This window comes from Suricata suricatta, chromosome 4 (genome assembly GCF_006229205.1).
Source record: "Suricata suricatta isolate VVHF042 chromosome 4, meerkat_22Aug2017_6uvM2_HiC, whole genome shotgun sequence".
NCBI classification, from domain to species: Eukaryota; Metazoa; Chordata; class Mammalia; order Carnivora; family Herpestidae; genus Suricata; species Suricata suricatta.
This window is the reverse complement of record NC_043703.1, coordinates 106,423,335-106,431,963: the sequence shown is the minus strand read 5'-3', so window position 1 is coordinate 106,431,963 and position 8,629 is coordinate 106,423,335. Positions and strand designations below refer to the sequence as shown.

The window sequence follows — 8,629 nt, the reverse complement described above, 5'->3', positions numbered from 1 at the left end:
TCATCTGTCTTTGGAATATAAATCTGTCTTCATACATCAAAATTATTAGAAATTTATTCAAACAACTAAAGATGTTCAAGAGAAATCAGAAACATCTCAGCATTTTCTTTAAATTTTCATTTAACATCACTTGTTGACTTTTATTTTCATATTTCAGTAAGTATAATCAGAACAAACAGCAGAAAAGGGAAAAGAATTACAAAAGCTGTACATCCTGTTCACTAAAAATGAGCACACAGGCTATTCATATGAAGAAGTGACATCACACTTACCCCACATTTCACTTGTTCCACAATTGCAAGAAGTGTTGGGGTTTTCTTTTGTTTTTTTTAAAAAAAATTTTTGATGGTTATTTTTGAGAGAGAGAGAGAGAGAGAGAGAGAGAGTGTGAGCAAGGGAGGGGCAGAGAGACACACACACAGAATCTGAAGCAGGCTCCAGGCTCTGAGCTGTCAGCACAGAGCCCGATGTGGGGCTCGAACCCACAAACTGTGAGATCATGACCTGAGCGGAAGTCGAAAGCTCAACCCACTGAGCCACCCAGGCACCACCCAGGCTGGTTTTTAATGTTAATGAACGAATGTATTGGTAGAAGGCAGTTTTAATGTATCAGTAACACACTTAGCTTGTTCTTTATAGATGAACTCTCTACGCCAAAATTTATCTTCCAAAAAAAGACCATGTCTCTTGCTTTGCCAGGGACAAAAACTGTGAAAAAGCAAAAAGGTAAAAAAGTCAAAAACACGCAGAAAGCTGTCAATGGAGTATCCCTTCCGTTTAGCCAGTTTTAATTATATTCCGATAGTTACACTCTGGTGGAAATTTGAATGAAGCTTCTACCTCATTGTCTGGGTGATAATAACCCCCTCAGATACATTTGCTGCAAGCAAACGGTCTCCAATTGGGGGAGGGCCAGCTTCCAGGGCTATGATTCTGTTTCCTCACAGGACTGAAGGACTGCCTACACTTGCAACTAAGTTACTGGCAACCATGCTCACAGGCCAAGGGGCTCTAGCTATAGGCTTCCAGCTTTCTTTTTCTGGGGCAGCTGTAGTTTTGACTGAAATAAAAGGCAGCTCAGAGGTAATTATACTTTGACTCTTCCACAGCGGGTGTGACTTAGGTGGATGGAGGGCCATATGCCCAAAAGAAAGGTAGGCCTAAAATCCGTGGTGTGATGACAGAGGCAAAAAAAAGATGAAAATGCTTGGAAATTGACACTTCGATGAAATTTAATTAGAATCTACACAAGGTAGATCATCTATTTTTCCCTTCAGATTCATTCTGCACTCTACTCTCTGCCCTGAGAGGTTGACCCATATGGACTGCAGCACTGGGCTCTCTTGCCTTCCAATTTCAGTTGGGGTTCAGCGAATGCGGAGGGGGCTGCTCCTGGGAGGAATCTGCTAAGAGAAGGGGGATGTTTATTTCCCCGGCTCCCTCCCTGCCACATTGCCATAGGTTGACTGTTTCCCTTTGCCAAAATTATGGCTCCTGTTAGGTGCCCTCACCACAAAGTTCACCCTCCAGGGTTCAGCAAGCATTACTTCCTCTTGCCCTTTCAGGCCTAAGTGTGGGCATTACTCCCACTGTTACAAGCCTTGGGGCACTACAACATCCCTTCTTTTTCTCCCTAAATCGTGCCTTTATAAATAACCCCTTTATTAAACTCGCCTTCATTACTCAGTTTCATGGTGCCATCTGCTTCCTGGATCCTGACTGATACAGATGGTATTGATTTTCAACAAGAAATCTCGGAAACATAATTCTACATTGCAATTTGGCTACAATAACATTCATATTATGGGCACATGTCCTTGTTCATGGCATATTTTGTGACTAAAGCCTTCCTAAGCCTCCAAGCTGATCCTTGAAGTACACTGCTTTCTTTTTCTGCACAAGTGAGAGGAATCTAGAATAGTCCTACCTTCCATCCTGGGAATGAACCAAGACCCTGGGCATATTCCCAAACAATGAAACTGTAGCTTTCCCTCAAGTTGTGGTCAATTGGACTAACCTTCAGTCCTGTTTATTGGTTTTCAAAAATAGGCTCCCTGCTGGGACTGGAGCCTGACCTTGAATCCTAGTCTTGTAAATCTGGCCAATACCTTCCCTAGACATTCGATTTTTCTCCCCATTGTCTTTCAGCTGCTGGCTGCTTTCTTCCTATGTCATCAGTATGGACCTTCTGGTCACTATGTCTTTCGCCTTTCCTGAATCTAAAAAGGGTCTGTCTCAAAAATCCCTTCTGTTACACAACCCCTGTCCCTCGAATAGGAATTGTATTCACTGATTCTCCCGCAATCTCCTATTTGGACTGCTGGCCCCTCCTTGGAGGCTATGCCTGTTGGGTGTATATTCATCTCCCAACTCTCATGCCTCCAACATGCACTACTGACAGTGGGACTCTGGAGGACTCTGGAGTAGTTCATGGCCACACGTACATCACTCATGATCCATACAAACTGAAGGGAGAATGGAAAATTCAGTGTGAAAAATAGAAACCAAAAGCAAGAATCAGTAAATGTGCTTTTAGCAAAATACTAAGGATAATGCATTCTAAGCAAGCAATACATATATTGCTCAGTTTATTAATGAACTGGCAATTTGATTTACAAGTCAGCCCTTATAAGTCCATTCCCTAAGGCTTAATAACCTTAGATAAACTTCAAAATAAAGAATTTAAAATCCTGAGGATCAAGATCCCTGAAAAGGGAGTAATAATTCTTGGACTCCAATGTAAAGACTCTGCCAAGAAACAATCTTAAATGTCCAAAAATAGGAGAAAGTTTAAAATTAGGGTATTAATAACAGCTACTTTGTGGGATACCTAAATATATCACTTTATTTAACTCTTAACACCCCTGATATTTTGGTATTTTACTAATGATCAAGGCTAAGAAAGGTTAACTGCCTTTAGTCATACTGCTAGTATTTGAGGAACTGGAATTTGAATTCAGACTTGTTTAAAAGCTCATTCTTGGGGCGCCGGGGTGGCTCAGTTGGATGAGCATCACTGTCAGCTCAGGTCATTATCTCACGGTTCATGAATTCGAGCCCCGTGTGGAGCTCTGTGCTGGCAGCTCCGAGCCTGGAGCCTGCTTCGGATTCTGTGTTTCCCCCTCTCTGCCCCTCCCCTACTCTCTTTCTCTCTTGTCTCTCAAAAATAAATAAACATTAAAAATGTTTAGAAAGAAAAGCTCATTCTTCTATTTAATGCTAAAACATCAATATGATAGAATAATTGCTTGTCCATAAAATACTAAATATGATGACTATCAATATAGAAATTGTATATGATAAATGTAAATGCAATATAATATAAACACATAAATATTCAATGACCTTAAAATAATTTACAAAAGGGAAGCCAGAGAAATTAAAATAGTTGCTACTTTAAAAGATCTTTTTAAATGTTTATTTATTTTTGAAAGAGAGAGAGTGAGCTCGGCGGTAAGGGCAGAAAGAGAAAGGGAGACCGAGGGTCCGAAGCAGACTCTGCCCCAAGAGTGGAAAGCCCAATGTGGGGCTCAAGCTCACAAACCATTAGAATCTTACCTGAGCCAAAATCAGATGCTTAATTGACTGAGCCACGGAGGTGCCCTTAAATAGTTGCTACCTTAAAGCAACGGGATTATATTTTGATAAATGTATACCTAATTATTTCATTTTTTTGAAGCTATGAAAAGTATTATTTAAAAATATTTGGTTTTCAATTATGAGTGTATAGAAACAATTGATTTTTGTGTGTTGACCTTGTATCCTGCAATCATGCTAAACTTAGTTATTAGTTCTAGATTTACTTTTTGGGCGGTAGTTTCCTTGGAGTTTTCTTTGTAGACAATCATGTCATCTGCAAATAGGGAAGATCTTATTTCTTCCTTTCCAATGTGTGTATGCCTTTTATTCCTTTTTCTTACTTCCCCCGGCTTGGAATTCCGGTATGTTTTTGAATAGGGGTAGTGAGATGGCCAGGTTTGACTTGCTCTCTATCATAGGAGGAAGCACACAGCCTTTCACCATTAAGTACAATGTTAGCTGTAGGGTTTTTGAAGATGCTTTTAATCATATTGAGGAAATTCCCTTCTATTCCTAGTTTGTGGGGAGTTTCTTTTTTTATTCTTTGTTTTGTTTTGTTTTCCTAGAGAGGTTTTTAAAATATCATTAATTGATGCTAAATGTTTCAAATTCTTTTCCTGCATCAATAAGTCATGTGATTTTTTTCTTCTGTAGGCTGTTAATTGATTATATTAATTTTCTAATATTGAAAAAGCTTTGAATTCTCAGAATAAACTCCTGTTGGTCAGGCTGTGTTATTCTGTTTTTATATTACTAGATTCAATTTTCTTTTCTTTTGTAAGCTTCACGCCTACGTGGGTCTTGAACTGATGACCTGGTATCAAGAGTTGCATGCTTTACCGACTGAGCCAGCCAGATGCCCCTACTGGATTCCGTTTTCAAGTATTTTGTTGAAGATTTTCCCATGTTCATGAGGGACATTGATATGTAGTTTTGTTTTCCTATAGTGATTTGGGTGTTAGTACCATGGTAATGGCATTTATATCTTCTATATTCTTATTGGCTTTCTGTTCACTAATTTATTACGAAGAGAGGAGTAGTGACGTTCCCAACTATAATTGTGGATTTTTATATTTCTCTTTCACTTCTGGCAGATTTTGCTTTATGTATTTTAAAACTCTTTGGTTAAATGCATAAAGAATTAGAATTCTTGTGACCTCTTAATGAACTGACTCCTCTATTGTTATAAAATGACCTTCTACTTATCCCTGGTCATTTTCTTTGCTGTGAACTCTACCTTGTCTGATATCAATATACCCATTCGTTTTCTTTTGATTAGAATTTTCAAAGTATATCTTTTTCACTTTTAAACATTTAATCTCTAGATCATATCTGAAGGGAGTTTCTCATATTTAGCAGATATTTTTGTTGTTTTATTTTTTTGTCCATTTTGATAAATCTCTCATATTTCATTGCCTCAAATTCCATTTTAGCCAAGGAAATACTAGGCACTGATTTGCTTAAGCTTGGCAATTATTGTGACAAGAGAGATAAAATTACCTGATTGGATAGCAAATCAAAGAACAAATCAATACGTAGAACTGAGTCTCCCTTGTCCTGTAATCACATGGCTGCTACACAGCTGGGAGATACACTCACAACGTCTGGGACAAGCTTCAGCTAACACAACACTAGAAACATTTAGTATATAATGTTTATTTACCTTTGAGAGACAGTGAGAGCAGGAAGGTGCAGAGAGAGAGGGATACCAGAATCCGAAGCAGGCTGCAGACTGTGAGTGTCAGCACATAGTCTGATGTGGGGCTCGAACCCACAAACCATGAGATCAAGACCTGAGCCAAAGGTGGATGCTTAACCCAATGAGCCACCCAGGTGCCCCAGAAACATTTAGTATTTATAAAGCTAAACCCTTAAATAATACCAGCTGACTTTGTATCCCAAGAGAAAAACAAAAGTTCTAGAGAGGAGAAATGGCTCTTCCATACAAAAATGTTTTAACAGATATTTTTGCTGAGATAATATCTCAAGGATAAGCTGGCACAAATTAACTCTTGTATTCACAAAAAAATAGTAGTTGTATCTCTTGATATTAGTTTATTTGCCCTATCCTGAGGCTGAGGACAGCAAATAATTTGGACAAAGTATTAGTGCTTAAGTAAGGTGAAGTGTAATTTTAAGTGGTATCATCTACAACTGTGGTCTTTATGTGTAGATTTTGTAGTATTGTCTCATACTTGGTGCTCTTTTTGTGGTGCTCTCCCACAGGAAAGATCATATTCCCATACTGCTGAAATCAGGAAGTCATATGATTTGCTTTGACCAGTGAAATGTGAGTGAACAGAAAACAGTCAACTTATAGGAGGAAAAGTTCTCTTTTCTCTCTGCCATGCAGTATGAGTATAGAACCAATTTGTAAATCCCTGAGATCTGTTACTAAAGAATAATTAGCCTATCTTTTTTTTTCTTCAAGTTTACTTATTTTTGAAAGAGAGAGAGAGCAAAACAGAGAGTGAGTTGGGGAGGAGCAGAGAGAGGGAGACATAGAGTCTGAAACAAGCTCCAGGCTCTGAGTTGTCAGCACAGACCCCAATGCGGGGCTTGAACCACGAGATCATGACCTGAGCCAAAGTTGGATGCTTAACTGACTGAGCCACCCAGGTGCCCCAAGCTATTCTTCCTTTCTAATCTTATACTCTAAAACCTTTTGCCTGTTGCTTATTGTGTGTCCACCTCTTCATTCTTCGTAGTGGCAAGACTATGAATCTGAGTATTGTGGTAAAAAAAAAAATCCTGCAATAATAGTGTTAGATCTTTCCCGCCTGAAGCAAGTCACCGAAACTGAAATCCACAGACACAAACGGAGATGGTGTATGGGTTTATTTTAGGTCAGCTGAACGGCTTCTCTCCTGAGTGTTGGCAAGTCCCCAGGAGACAGCCCCGCCGTGCTGAAGCTCAGGGGCTATATAGGTTATAGCAAAGCAGAAACAGTCATCATTGAGGTAACCAAATAAGTTTACAGCATTACATAAGGCTCAAACACAATTTGACATACATAAGGCTCAAACACAATTTGACACACAACCATGAGATCCGGCAGAAACCTATCATTTTTTAGAGTTCTTTGTCTCAAGAGATATTTAAGTGACCAATCATAAACCCAAAGGGGAGGCGAAGCAAGGGCACAGAAGTGAGAACTTTGTGGTTAAAACGTGGGATTCTGCAACAGTGTCTTAAGAGAACAGGTTAACCTTTAAGTTATAATTCATGGGTTACATCTTAGGATTCCCAGAGCTCAATTTCCCAACCCTTGATTGTTCAAGCAGAAGGGCTGGAGAGTGAAACAATGGCTGGTAATTTTTCATTAGGGTCAGCTTGACCTGAGGAGGGTCTTACAATAGGATTGGTGTCCTTAGAAGAGCAAGAGACTTCGGAGAGTTCATGCTCTTTCTTCCCATACCATGTGAGGACACAACAAAAAGGTGGCCATTCACATACCAGGATAAGGGTTCTTACCAGAAAGTTGCCATGCTGGCTCCTTGCTCCAGGACCCCAGCTTCCAGAACTGTGGGAAAATAAATTTTTAAGCCATCCAGTTGGTACTACTTTATTATGGCAGCCTGAGCAAACTAAAACAGATTTTGGTACCAGGAAATGGGATGTTGCTATTGTAACAACCTAAAAATATAGAAGTGGCTTTGAAACTGGGCTGTAGGGAGAGGCCAGAAGAGTTTTGTGGTACATGGCTACAAAAAAGCCTAGATTGTCATGAAGGGACTTTTGGTAGAAATACATATGTTAAAGGTGATTATGGCCAAAGCTTAGAAAGAAAAAAAAAAAAAGAGCTGGAGAGAAAGCCTCTATCTTCTTAGAGAGTGAATAGTCATGAACAGAATGTTAGTAGAAATAAGAATGTCAAAGGCCAGTCTGTTGAGGGCTCAGAAATGAGGAACAGTTATTGGAAAATGGAGAAAAAATGATCCCTGTTATAAAGTAGCAAAGAACTTGGCTGAATTCTAGTGTTCTAGAATTGGCTGAATTCTTGGTGTTCTAGTGTTTGATGCAAGACAGAACTTGTGAATAATGAAACTGGATATTTGGCTGAGGAGATTTTGAAGCAAAATGTTGAAGGTATAGCCTGGGTCTCCTGATGACTACTAGTGAAGAGTGAGAAAAGAGAGGTAAATCAAAGAATGAACTGTTAAACAAAAAATAACCAGAACGTAAAGCTCTGGAAAATTCTCAGCCTATCCATGTTGCAAAAAGGAGAAGGCTTGTCTGAAGACAACACTAAAGGTGTCGCTGACCGACCATCTGGTAAAGAGATTAAGAGGGTGTGAACCTTGAATTTAATCAGCCACCTCAACATACACTTAAGTTCTATAAAAATTCTTAGACAAGGAAATCTGGTGAGTTTCTGGGCTGGTGAACATCCTCGAGGTGCTTAAATCAATAAACATAAGTAAGTATTTCTCTAAATTCTGTGAGCCATTCTAGCCAATAATTGAACCAACAGGAGTCACCACGGGAACTTCAATTCATTGGCTATTTGGTCACAAGTACAAATGACAATCTATACTTGAAATTGGCATCTGATGCAAAAATACTCAACAAGATATTAGCAAATCGAATTCAACAGCATATAAAAAGAATTATCCATCATGATCAAGTGGGATTCATTCCTGGGTTACACGGATGGTTCAATATCCACAAATCCATCAATGTGATTCATCACATTAACAAAAGAAAGGATAAAAACCATATGATCCTGTCGATAGATGCAGAAAAAGCATTTGACAACATACAGGACCCTTTCCTAATAAAAACCCTTGAGAAAGTCAGAATAGAAGGAACTTACCCAAACATTATAAGAGCAGTCTATGAAAAACCCACAGCTAATATCATCCTCAATGGGGAAAAACTGAGAGCATTCCCCCTGAGATCAGGAACACGACAGGGGTGCCCACTCTCACCACTGTTGTTTAACATAGTGCTGGAAGTTCTGGCATCAGCAATCAGACAACAAAAAGAAATAAGAGGCATCAGAATTGGCAAGAAAGAAGTCAAACTTTCCCTTTTGGCAGATGACATG

The 8,629-nt window shown here is 39.2% G+C and overlaps 1 long non-coding RNA gene across 3 annotated transcripts in view; it reads right to left on the bottom strand.

Moving 5' to 3' along the window:
- Window positions 1–6,410: 6,410 nt before the first annotated feature.
- LOC115289859 overlaps window positions 6,411–8,629 on the bottom strand; it is a 40,517-nt gene continuing 38,298 nt past the window's right edge. For all 3 annotated transcript variants that reach the window (XR_003907838.1, XR_003907840.1, XR_003907839.1), the window contains exons 2-3: window positions 7,054–7,102; window positions 6,411–6,499 (exon numbers count right to left, since the gene is read on the bottom strand). This is a non-coding gene — a long non-coding RNA (uncharacterized LOC115289859). The remainder of the gene's footprint in view (window positions 6,500–7,053; window positions 7,103–8,629) is intronic.